Raw genomic sequence first — 13343 nt, 5'->3', positions numbered from 1 at the left:
TCTGGTGCTCGACAGAAAACTCTACGTTAAAAATCCGCCAGCGATCGCTATGCAGGTAGGGGGTGTACTTCAACAGCGCCATCTGTCGTGCAAGTACTCAATGTAAACAAAGAACTCAATTTTCTCCTCGGTCCACTGCGTCTCTATTGGGGAGGAAGGGAGGGTCCTTTAATATATAATCACCGGGTAAGTATATTCAAAAATTTATTTTATTATAAAAATAACATTTTTCAATATTTAACTTAGCCGGTGATTATATAAGCTGATTCACACCCAGGGGGGTGGGTAGAGACCAGCAATAAATGTTTACATTATTATGAGCTAAGGATTTTTTATTTCATTTTAGCAGTTATCAAAATAACAAACTTAAAATAAATAAGTACCTGGTAAGGAAGTCGACTTGAACAATTACTCTGCCTTTTTAAGTACGTCTTCCTTACGGAGCCTCGCGATCCTCTTAGGATGCTGAGCGACCCCTAGGAGCTGAAGTATCAAGGGTTGCAACCCATACAACAGGACCTCATCAGAACCTCTAATCTAGGCGCTTCTCAAGAAATGACTTTGACCACCCGCCAAATCAAGTAGGATGCGAAAGGCTTCTTAGCCTTCCGGACAACCCAAAAACAATAATAAAACATTTCAAGAGAAAGATTAAAAAGGTTATGGAATTAGGGAATTGTAGTGGTTGAGCCCTCACCCACTACTGCACTCGTTGCTACGAATGGTCCCAGAGTGTAGCAGTTCTCGTAAAGAGACTGGACATTCTTAAGATAAAAAGACGCGAACACTGACTTGCTTTTCCAATAGGTTGCGTCGATTATACTTTGCAGAGATCTATTTTGTTTAAAGGCCACGGAAGTTGCGACAGCTCTAACTTCGTGTGTCCTTACCTTCAGCAAAGCTTGGTCTTCCTCATTCAGATGGGAATGAGCTTCTCGTATTAACAGTCTGATAAACTAGGATAAAGCCTTCTTTGACATAGGCAAAGATGGTTTCTTAACTGAACACCATAAAGCTTCAGACGGGCCTCGTAAAGGTTTAGTTCGTTTTAAATAGAACTTAAGAGCTCTTACAGGGCATAAGACTCTTTCTAGTTCATTTCCAACCATACGATAAGTTTGGAATATCGAACGATATTGGCCAAGGCCGAGAAGGCAGCTCGTTTTTGGCTAGAAAACCAAGTTGTAGAACATGTAGCCGTTTCGGATGAGAATCCGATGTTCTTGCTGAAGGCATGAATCTCACTGACTCTTTTAGCTGTGGCTAAGCATACCAGGAAAAGAGTCTTTAAGGTGAGATCTTTCAGGGAGGCTGATTGTAGCGGTTCGAACCTGTCTGACATAAGGAATCTTAGTACCACGTCTAAATTCCAACCAGGTGTAACCAAACGACGCTCCTTCGTGGTCTCAAAAGACTTAAGGAGGTCCTGTAGATCTTTATTGTTGGAAAGATCTAAGCCTCTGTGACGGAAGACTGATGCCAACATGCTTCTGTAACCCTTGATAGTGGGAGCTGAAAGAGATCGTTCTTTCCTCAGATATAAGAGGAAGTCAGCTATTTGAGTTACAGAGGTACTGGTCAAGGATACGGATACTGACTTGCACCAGTTTCGGAAGATTTCCCACTTCGATTGGTAGACTCTAAGGGTGGATGTTCTCCTTGCTCTAGCAATCGCTCTGGCTGCCTCCTTCGAAAAGCCTCTAGCTCTCGAGAGTCTTTCGATAGTCTGAAGGCAGTCAGACGAAGAGCGTGGAGGCCTTAGTGTACCTTCTTTACGTGTGGCTGACGTAGAAGGTCCACCCTTAGGGGAAGTGTTCTGGGAACGTCTACTAGCCATCGAAGTACCTCGGTGAACCATTCTCTCCAGGCCAGAGGGAAGCAACTAGCGTCAACCTTGTCCCTTCGTGAGAGGCGAACTTCTGCAGTACCTTGTTGACAATCTTGAACGGAGGGAATGCATATAGATCTAGATGTGACCAATCTGGGAGAAAGGCATCTATATGAACTGCTGCTGGGTCCGGGATTGGTGAGCAAAATATTGGGAGCCTCTTGGTCATCGAGGTTGCGAAGAGATCTATGGTAGGCTGGCCCCAGGTGGCCCAAAGTCTCTTGCATACATCCTTGTGGAGGGTCCATTCTGTTGGAATTATTTGTCCTTTCCGACTGAGACAATCTGCCATGACATTCAAGTTGCCTTGGATGAACCTCGTTACTAGTGATATGTCTAGACCTTTTGACCAGGTGAGGAGGTCCCTTGCGATCTCGTACAACGTCAGAGAGTAGGTCCCTCCTTGCTTGGAGATGTACGCCAAAGCCGTGGTGTTGTCCGAGTTCACCTCCACCACTTTGCCTTGAAGGAGAGACCTGAAGCTTTTCCAGGCCAGACGTACTGCCAGTAGCTCCTTGCAGTTGAAATGCATTGTCCTTTGACTCGAGTTCCATATTCCCGAGCATTCCCGACCGTTTAATGTCGCACCCCAGCCTACGTCCGATGCGTCCGAGAAGAGAACGTGGTTGGGAGTCTGAACAGTCAGGGGAAGACCCTCTCTTAGGTTGATATAGTCCTTTCACCAAGTCAGACAAGACTTTATCTTTTCGGAAACCGGGATCGAGACCGCTTCTAGCGTCTTGTCCTTTTTCCAGTGAAAAGCTAGATGGTATAGAAGAGGACGGAGGTGTAGTCTTCCTAGTGACATAAATGATCCACGGATGACAGCGTCCCTACCAGACTCATCCACAGCCTGACTGAGCAGCGTTCCTTCTTCAGCATCTTCTGGATGGATAGCAGGGCTGGGGGCTGATCGTCTTGTTCAGCAACGTCCTCATCAGAGGGTTCCTCATCCGAAACTGATGAGGAAACGGCAACGGAGTGGGCAACGTCTGACTCGCTGAATCCGGTCGCACTGGTGGATGCGTGACGGAGCCGGACGCAATATCATGGAACTGCAGCACAGTCTGTGAACTGTCAACAACCATGGGTGCGCGAGGAAGCACAGCGTCAACCCGAAACTGTCTAGACCGTCTGGGTTGTGCAGTCAACACCCTACCGGGTTGCTGAGGTTGACGCACTGCGTCACAACAAGTCACTTCTGCTGGTTGTTGAACGTCCTGAACGTCAACAACCACCTCCGAGCGTCGCTTAACGTCAACGTGCGGCTGGCAACCCACACTGGGTCGCATAGGTGGAGGAACCACCTCAACTGGCAGACGCGAGTAGGTTACCTCAGCGTCAACAGGGCGCACAACCGACCGGTTGGAAGGTTGTTGGCCAGAAGGTTCTTCTCCGCATTTAAGTCCTCTATCAAGGACGCAAGCTTGGACTGCATGTCTTGCAGCAAAGCCCATTTAGGGTCTACGGGAGCAGGTGTGGCAACAGACGGGGTTAGTGACTGAGGCGGAACCGTTTACCATCCCCTGAAAGCCTTGTTATGCGTGACATAATAGTACAGCAAAACTTCAAAGGCTCGACAACAGCTGAGAATTTGACCTGTAAACAAATTGGAGCGTCTCCTGGCTAGGCGCCAGGGAGAGTCTACCAGAATTGAGAAGTCTATCTGGGCAGAGGCATGAACTCCCAAGCCGAGAACTTCTCTCGTGTCATATCAGACTCTCGCTCTATAAACCAGTTTAAAAGAAGGGAAAGCAAAGGCTGTATCCCCCAAAACTCCTCCTGGTGAAAAACCAGTCGCCTAGCCAACGTAACGCTCTCTAGGAGAGCGAGAGAGCACTAGCTTAAAAAACAACTGGCTTCGAAGTAGCTAGGCCTAGTGTAAGTTCTGACGTTTAGGCGAACGAGGAGCAGCAGTTACAAGATCCGGACGAAGATCCTTAAAAAAATCATCATGATTTAATTAAAGTCCATAGGAGGCTAAGCAGCTTAAGGCTCCTCTCCATCTGACAGAGTCCTCAAGGGAATATCAGTAGGAGGGAGAACAGCAACTTCCTCATCTACAGGAACCTTGTCCGATAAAAGCTGAGTCTCTCACTGGTGCATTAGTAGCGGACCAGAACGCAACGTCATGTAACTGCTTGACAGTCTGTGAACTGTCAACAACTGAACTGTCAACCACAACAGGTGCGTGAGGACGTACAGCGTCCACTCGAGACTGCTTTGACTGCCTAGACTGAGCAGTCAAAACAACTCTAGAATGCGGAGGTTGACGCACAGCGTCAAAACAAGTCAACTCCGATTGTTAGTGAACGTCTAGAACGTCAACAGGAGCATCAGCCAGTGGCCTAAACGTCCAAATGCGGCTGAAAAACCACACGAGACCGCATCGAGTGTGGTTCTAAACAACCTGACTGACGTGACTAAGCTACGCCAACGTCAACAGTAAGCACAAAGGAACGTTAGGTTGGCTGAAAGCCAGGATATCGATGAGATAAACGGCTAGACTCAACGGACTAATCGGCAGAATAGTCTTCCATAAGGGAGGCAAGCATATACTGCATGTTTTGCCATACAACCCCTTAAGGATCAACGGAAATGGTTGTGGTAATAGACGAGGGTAACGTCTGTGACCGCAACACTTTGCCTACAAAAAGAGACTTTCGGAGTCTGTGTTACGCTTTTGTTAGGCGGCGAGCAGTTATCCGATGACTGCATAGGGTCAGAGCTGTCCTAATGGCTGTAAACCAGGACGCTGGACCTGTCCTGAAAGGACTGACTTTCGCTTAAGGGCTTCGAAACCTTGTGACAGGTTTCTTATGCGAAAAGCCTACGGATGGCGAGGAGAAACAACGTCTCTCTCGTCTTATGGTAGGGGAGATCTTGGTAAGAAACACCCGATACCATAGAGGGAAAACGTCTGTTCGTTGGTCAAGGCCTCTCGAACCCATAAGTCTTTTGACATTACTTCTCCCCCTGGGCTTGGGAGCTTGTAAGAGGTCCCGGACTAGGTGAACGACAGGCACGATCAGACGAACCCTCGGACGCAACACTGTAACACTTTGCGCCTCGGACGCAACACTGTAACACTTTGCGCATATCACTTTATCACTTCGATTTTCTGTTTTGCACTTATTTCTACCTGAAACACGCAATTCTACCCTTCATTAAAAGGTAGTAATTGCGAAATTAGTCGTATAATGCAAGCTCATAATACCAGCAAAAACAGAAAACATATTTTAAGATAAAAAGAAAAATCAGTGGCTGGGAAAGAGACTAAACACTAGTTCATATAACTACGTTTTCAATCTCTCACCGCACATAGCCTGGGGACGAGAATAAAAACCTAAAAAAACGTTTTATCCTTCCTCCCCGTACAGAGACTAGGGACGAGAGTAACACGAGAACAACGTTACCCGCTTGAACGGAACGTTTTCTCTCCTCTCTCTCCCTCCGTCTCTATCTCTCTCTCTCTTTCTCTCTTGATTTCGCACCTAAGAGAAGAGCCCAATTATATATCGTCAAAAAAAACATGTTATTTGACTAAAGGAAAAAACAAAGGGTTTTTCAAATAAAAAGTTCCTTTAAATTAGAATTTAAAACATTTAAGCTAAGAAAGAAAGAACAAAACGTCAGAATCGATTTACTCTTACTGCAAAGTGAAACCGTGATACACTCTCTCTCTATCGTAACGATAGAGCGCATGTTGAACGTCCTGAACGTCAACAACTGCGTAGCAATAAAAAAAATGTTATTTTCATTAGTAAAATAAATTTTTGAATATACTTACCCGATAATCATGTAGCTGTCAACTCCGTTGCCCGACAGAATTCTACGGAAGGGATACGCCAGCGATCACTATACTAGAAGGGGGTGTACTCACCAGCGCCACCTGTGGCCAGGTACTGCAGTACTTCTTGTTGACACCACCTCAATTTTTCCTCGGTCCACTGGTTCTCTATGGGGAGGAAGGGTGGGTCAATTAAATCATGATTATCGGGTAAGTATATTCAAAAATTTATTTTACTAATGAAAATAACATTTTTCAATATTAATCTTACCCGATAATCATGTAGCTGATTCACACCCAGGGAGGTGGGTGAAAACCAGTGTACATGTATATCAGTAAGCTAAGTATCCCGTATTTCATATTATCAGTTATTCAAAATAACAATGAAATTATAAGTACCTGGTAAGGAAGTCGACTTGAAACCATTACTCTGCCTTTAATAAGTTCGTCTTCCTTACTGAGCGCAGCGTTCCTCTTAGTAGGCTGAACAACCCTAAGGTGCTGAAGTATAAAGGGCTGCAACCCATACTAAAGGACCTCTACACAACCTCTAACCTAGGCGCTTCTCAAGAACGAATTGACCACCCGCCAAATCAAACAGGATGCGGAAGGCTTCTTAGCCTACCGTAACAACCCAAAAAACAACAATAAAAGCATTCAAGAGAAAGGTTAAAAAGGTTATGGGATTAAGGGAATGTAGTGGCTGAGCCCTCACCTACTACTGCACTCGCTGCTACGAATGGTCCCAGGGTGTAGCAGTTCTCGTAAAGAGACTGGACATCTTTGAGATAAAATGATGCAAACAACTGACTTGCTCCTCCAATAAGTTGCATCCATAATACTCTGCAGAGAACGGTTCTGTTTAAAGGCCATCGAAGTGGCTACAGCTCTCACTTCGTGGGTCCTTACCTTCAGCAAAGCAAGGTCTTCATCCTTCATGTGAGAATGAGCTTCTCTAATCAGAAGCCTTATATAATACGAAACTGCGTTTTTGGACATAGGCATCGAAGGTTTCTTGATGGCACACCATAAGGCCTCTGACTGTCCTCGTATAGGTTTTGACCTTTTAAGATAGTATTTCAGAGCTCTGACAGGGCAAAGAACTCTCTCTAGCTCGTTACCCACCATGTTGGAAAGGCTAGGAATTTCGAACGATCTAGGCCAAGGACGTGAAGGAAGTTCATTTTTAGCTAAAAATCCGAGCTGTAAAGAACATGTTGCTGATTCGGATGTGAATCCTATGTTCTTGCTGAAGGCGTGAACCTCACTAACTCTTTTGGCTGTCGCAAGGCAGACGAGGAAAAGAGTTTTGAGAGTAAGGTCTTTGAAGGAAGCTGACTGGAGAGGTTCGAACCTAGGAGACATAAGGAACCTTAAGACTACGTCTAGATTCCAGCCTGGAGTGGACAAACGACGTTCTTTAGAAGTCTCGAAAGATTTAAGGATGTCTTGTAGGTCCTTGTTGGAGGAAAGATCCAAACCTCTGTGGCGGAGAACTGAAGCCAACATACTTCTGTACCCTTTAATCGTAGGAGCCGAAAGAGATCTAACATTCCTAAGATGTAACAGGAAGTCAGCTACTTGGGTTACAGAGGTATTGGTAGAGGAAAACTGCATTGGCTCTGCACCAGCTTCGGAAGACTTCCCACTTGGATTGATAGACTCTACGAGTGGATATCCTCCTTGCTCTGGCAATCGCTCTGGCTGCCTCCTTCGAAAAGCCCTCTAGCTCTAGCGAGTCTTTCGACAGTCTGAAGGCAGTCAGACGAAGAGCGTGGAGGTTTGGGTGTACCTTCTTTACGTGAGGTTGACGTAGAAGGTCCACTCTTAGAGGGAGAGTCCTGGGAACGTCGACCAGCACCATTGTAGTACCTCTGTGAACCATTCTCTTGCAGGCCAAAGGGGAGCAACCAGCGTCAGCCGTGTCCCTTCGTGAGAGACGAACTTCTGAATGACTCTGTTGATGATCTTGAACGGCGGGAATGCATATAGGTCGAGATGGGACCAATCCAGCAGAAAAGCATCCACGTGAACTGCTGCTGGGTCTGGAACTGGGGAACAGTACAAAGGGAGCCTCTTGTCATGGAGGTGGCGAACAGATCTATCGTTGGCTGACCCCACAAGGTCCAAAGTCTGTTGCACACGCTCTTGTGAAGGGTCCATTCCGTGGGGATGACTTGATCTTTCCTGCTGAGGCGATCTGCTGAGACGTTCATATTGCCCTGAATGAACCTCGTTAACCAGTGTGAGGTTTAGACTTCTTGACCAAATGAGGAGGTCCCTTGCTATCTCGTACAGCTTCCTCGAATGGGTCCCTCCCTGCTTGGAGATGTATGCCAAGGCTGTGGTGTTGTCGGAGTTCACCTCCACCACCTTGTTTAGCAGGAGGGACTTGAAGTTCATTAAGGCCAGATGAACTGCCAGCAGCTCCTTGCAGTTGATGTGAAGCGTTTCCTGTTCCTTGTTCCATGTTCCCGAGCATTCCTGTCCGTCCAAGGTCGCGCCCCAGGCCCGAGTCTGATGCGTCCGAAAAGAGATGAAGATTGGGGGTCTGAATCGATAACGATAGACCCTCCTTGAGAAGGATGTTGGTCTTCCACCACATGAGAGTAGTCTTCATCTCTTTGGTGACAGGAATAGAGACCGCTTCGAGCGTCAAATCCTTGTCCCAGTGAGCTGCTAGATGGAATTGGAGAGGGCGGAGGTGGAGTCTCCCTAACTCTATGAACAGGGCTAACGATGATAGGGTCCCTGTTAGACTCATCCACTGTCTCACCGAGCAACTGTTCCTCTTCAGCATGCTCAGAATGCACTCTAGGGCTTGCTGATTCTTGGGGCCGACGGAAAAGCCCGAAAAGCTTGACTCCGAATCTCCATTCCCAGGTAAACGATGGATTGGGAGGGAATAAGCTGGGACTTTTCTAAGTTGACCAAAAGACCCAGTTCCTTGATCAAGTCCAAAGTCCAGTTGAGACTCTCCAGACAGCGACGACTTGTGGGGGGCTCTTAACAGGCCTGTCGTCTAAATAAAGGGAGGCTCTGATGTCCGCTAAGTGGAGGAATTTTGCAATATTCCTCATCAGACGCGTAAACACCATAGGCGCTGTGCTTAGGCCAAAACACAGGGCTTGGAATTGGTACACAACCTTTCCAAAAACGAATCTCAGGAAAGGTTGGGGAGTCTGGATGAATAGGAACGTGAAAGTAAGCGTCTTTCAGATCCAACGAGACCATCCAGTCCTCCTGCCTGACCGCTGCTAGGACCGACTTCGTCGTCTCCATAGTGAACGTCTGCTTGGTGACATAAGCATTGAGCCGCACTGACGTCCAGCACCGGTCTCCAACCTCCTGTCTTCTTGGCCACCAGAAAGAGACGGTTGTAGAAGCCCGGGGATTGATGGTCCCGGACTATCACTACTGCCTTCTTCTGTAACAGGAGCGACACCTCCTGGAGTAACGCTAGCCCTCTTGTCCTTTTCCTTGTAGTTGGGAGAGAGGTTGATGGGAGAAGTGGTCAGAGGGGGATTGCGGCAGAATGGTATCCTGTAACCCTCCCTTAGCCACTTGACAGACTGGGCGTCTGCACTCTTCTTTCCCAAGCTTGCCAGAAGATCTTGAGTCTGGCTCCTACTGCTGTCTGGAGAGGAGGAGAGTCAGTGTTTGCCTTTCGAAGGCTTGGGACCTTTCTTAGACCTGCCCCTGAAAGCGTCTGGACGGGTACTTCCTCGGCTGGGGGCTCTGCCACGAAAGGGCGGAATAAATCTTGTAGGCAGGAGTATCGGCCACTGGGGTGCGGTAAGTTCTAGGAACCGAAGGAGCAACCTTAGCCTCACGAGCTGAAGAGGCCACAAGGTCATGAGTGTCCTTCTGAATAAGGGCCGCAGGACAATTCCTTGATAAGCTCCTCAGGAAACAGGAACTTAGAAAGCGGAGCAAAAAGTAACTGAGACCTTTGACAAGAGGTGATACCAGTGGAAAGGAAAGTGCACAGTTGTTCCCTTTTCTTGAGTACTCCCGAAAACAAACATGGAGGCAAGTTCGCCGGACCCATCGCGAATTGCTTTATCCATACAGGACATTATAAGCATGGCCGAGTCCTGTCAGAAGGGGCAGTCTCTTGCTCAAGGCCCCCAGGCACCAGTCGAGAAAAATTGAAAATCTCAAAGGCGCGAAAAGACACCCTTTAAGAAGTGGTCTAAGTCGGAAAAGGTCCAGCAGACCTTAGAGCGCCTCATAGCCGATCTACGTGGAGAGTCAACCAAACTTGAGAAGTCAGCCTGGGCAGAGGCAGGGATTCCCAAGCCTGGTTCCTCTCCTGTGGCATACCATACGCCCGCCTTAGAAGTCAGCTTAGTAGGAGGAAACATAAAAGAAGTCTTCCCTAGTTGTTGTTTGGACTGCAACCAATCCCCTAACATTCTTAAGCTCTCTTAGAGGATCTAGCAAAGACGAGCTTAGTGTAGGCCGACTTAACCGGTTGCATGCCTAGAGAAAACTCTGATGGAGGAGAGCGAGGGGTAGCAGAAACAAAATGATCCGGGTAAACCTCTCTGAAAAGAGCCAGGACCTTGCGAAAGGTCAATGGAGGGTGGTAACGACTTGGGTTCCTCCACGTCCGAAGAGGGATCATCTAGGTGCGCAGCTTCCTCCTCAGAAACCTCATCACCTGAGGGTTGAGAAGCGAGAGGTAAAGTTACAGCGGTATGCTCTGAACAGCAGAATCCTGACAAGCGGGTGCATAAACACTTGCGGTCTCATCCTCAAGTCTCTGTTGAAGAGGATGAGGGTTGGTAATGACAAAGTCATGAGGCTGGGATGAAGGAGGTTCTGCGGAGGTTTGAGGAGCAAGTGTGGTGAGAGGCGGACTGAAGTAAAACCTGAGGTTCAGGCTGCAAAGACTGGTCAAGTAGAGGAGAAGGTGGTATATGCATGCGTTGAGGTGGCTGACTCATTGCATGAGGTTCCTGTCTCAAGAGTTGCGCTTGCTTCAAGGGTTGAGGTGGTTGCGCAGTAAGAGATTCCTGTCTCACGAGTTGAGGTTCTTGAGGTGTGAGCTGCGAGAGTTGAGGTGGCGGGTGCGCAGAACGCGGCTCCTGTCTCACGAGTTGAGGTTCTTGAGGTGCTTGCCTCGAGGAGTTGAGGTTTCTCGCCTCGAGGAAAGAGGAGGTAGCAGCTTGCGAGAGCTGAGGTGGCTGCCTCAAGGATGGTAGAGGTTGTCGTACCTCAAGAGGTTGCTGCCTCGAGGATGGTCTTACTGCAAGAAACTCTTGCCCTCAAAGGAAGAGGAGGTTGTAAGGCATAAGACTCCTGTCCCCATTGTTGAGGAGGTTGTCCGCGTGGTAAGAGATTCCTGAATCAAGGAAGGTGGAGGTTGCTGCACAACGCTGGTAACTGGCAACTCCCAACGCGGTAGCTCACGCATGGAGGTAGCTTTGAGGAACCTCAACCTCGAACGTCTGGCAGACTGGACTGCGGAGAGGAGGAGGAGCGCTCGCAGGAGGAGGTGTAACCTTCTCTGCCTGAAACTCACGCATTAAGACCGCAAGCTGCGACTGCATGGACTGCAGCAAAAGCCATCTTGGGATCAACAGACGAAGAGGTCTGTTGAGGCAAAGCCTTAACAGAAGTTGAGGTCTGTTGAGGCATCGCCATTACCTCTCTTAGGAGGTGTGCAGTCACCTGATGACTGCGGCGAGTCAGAGCTAGCCCAATGGACTACATCCGGGCTGTTGAACTCGTGAGGTCTGGACTTTACGCTTAAGAGGTCTTGAGACCTGAGTCCCAGCGTTTTTCTCCCCGAAAATTCTTCTGCAGACGAGAAAAATAAAGGCTCAATCGTCTGAGAGTGGGAGTGACGATCTCTGTAAGATACGCCCGCAACCACCGAGGATACTTCTGTGCGCCGATCAAGGCCTGCCGAACCCTTTTGCCCTTCGACATTGCTTCTCCCCTGGGCTTGGGAGCTTGCAAGAGGTCCCGGACTGGGAGGACGACTGGCACGCACAGAAGTACCCTCACGCACAACACTGACACTGACACTAGCACTCGGCACAGCACTGGCACTACCACTTCCCACTGCACTTTTCACCTTTAAGTTCCTTGACGTCCGCCAAGAGGAACTTGTGGTCACTCACTACCGACTCCACTTTATCACCTAAAGCCTGAATGGCACGTAAAACATCAGACATATCAGGCTGAGCACAAATAGTAGGTTCGGGGTAGCCACTACAGGGGGAGGAAAAGGTTGAGGATCATGGGGTGAGGAATAAAGCGAAGAGCGAGCCGAACTCCTCCTAACTCTCTCTCTCTCTAACTTAGTGGTATACTTGAGGAATCGAACAAAATCAAGTTCCGAAAGTCCGGCGCATTCCTCACATCGATCTTCCAACTGACAGGATTTTCCCCTACAGTCGGAACAAACGGTTTGAGGATCAACCGAGGCCTTCGGAATACGCCTAATACAAGACCTACATCGTCTTTGGGGAGGAGCTTGAGAAAGGTCGGACATCTTGAATCAAATAACAGTCAAGGGGGATTCCAATTAAAGCAAAAGATCGTTAGCCATTAATCAAATCAATATAAAAGCTATCTAAGCTAATAGACAAGTTTCCAGTATAGCGAAAGCCTGAAATCATAGAGCAATACTTCACCAAAAACCGTGAACAAGACTCCAAAATTATAAGCGTATCCATGTAGGTCTTGCCGGAAGCACGACAGAGGAAAAAATTGAGGTGGTGTCAACAAGAAGTACTGCAGTACCTGGCCACAGGTGGCGCTGGTGAGTACACCCCCTTCTAGTATAGTGATCGCTGGCGTATCCCTTCCGTAGAATACTGTCGGGCAACGGAGTTGACAGCTACATGATTATCGGGTAAGATTAATATTGAAAACTAAACGTTAGTTCATCTTTGAAAACAGTACGAAGACTATCAAAGAAATTCTTTCATAAAATATAACATTTAAAAAGTTTTAAATCCTTTAAAAGCTAAAGACGATATAAAGGGCTCAATGTTGATTAACTTCGGTTTCCAAGTTAGGACCGCCTACTCTCAGGAAAGGTCTATATAAACAAAGCATTAAAATTTATTTTATATGTTTATAAAAAATGGAAAGTTAATCGAAGAAGCCTAATAAAGGCGGAGAGATATAAAATATATAGAGGAAAATCTATAACGTGATAAGATAATTACTAAAAAGCCTAAACACACTTCCGTCTAAGGGAAGGGTCGGCCATTTAAAAGTGAAAGAAAGTCCATACTCTCTTTGTCCACCATAATTAAATCTATCCAAAACGAGTTCAAGTTTTGGATGAAGATAAAACACCTGCATAGCGAAAGCTCAAAACTAGAATAGTGTACTTCACCAATAGTTGTGAAAACAAATCCAGTTAGCACAGCGAATTAGTAGGTCTTGCCGGTAGCCCGACAGAGAGAAAATTGAGTTCTTTGTTTACATTGAGTACTGAGTACCTGCACGACAGATTGCGCTGTTGAAGTACAACCCCCTACCTGCATAGCGATCGCTGGCGGATTTTTAAACGTAGAGTTTTCTGTCGAGCAACAGAGTTGCAGCTTATATAATCACCGGCTAAGTTAAATATTGAAAATTAAGGGTTTTCAATATGTAGGCACATAAAATTAAATATTAATTATCTTTGTTGTTGAG

At 47.1% G+C, this 13343-nt stretch overlaps 1 protein-coding gene across 3 annotated transcripts in view; it reads left to right on the top strand.

The window, feature by feature from the left end:
• LOC137631117 (plasmolipin-like) overlaps positions 1 to 13343 on the top strand; it is a 232385-nt gene that overhangs the window by 164557 nt on the left and 54485 nt on the right. The gene's annotated exons all lie outside the window — the stretch shown is intronic.

This window comes from Palaemon carinicauda, chromosome 39 (assembly GCF_036898095.1).
Source record: "Palaemon carinicauda isolate YSFRI2023 chromosome 39, ASM3689809v2, whole genome shotgun sequence".
Lineage (NCBI taxonomy): Eukaryota > Metazoa > Arthropoda > Malacostraca > Decapoda > Palaemonidae > Palaemon > Palaemon carinicauda.
The sequence above is the reverse complement of the archived record's forward strand: the minus strand, read 5'-3'. Positions and strand labels throughout refer to the sequence as shown.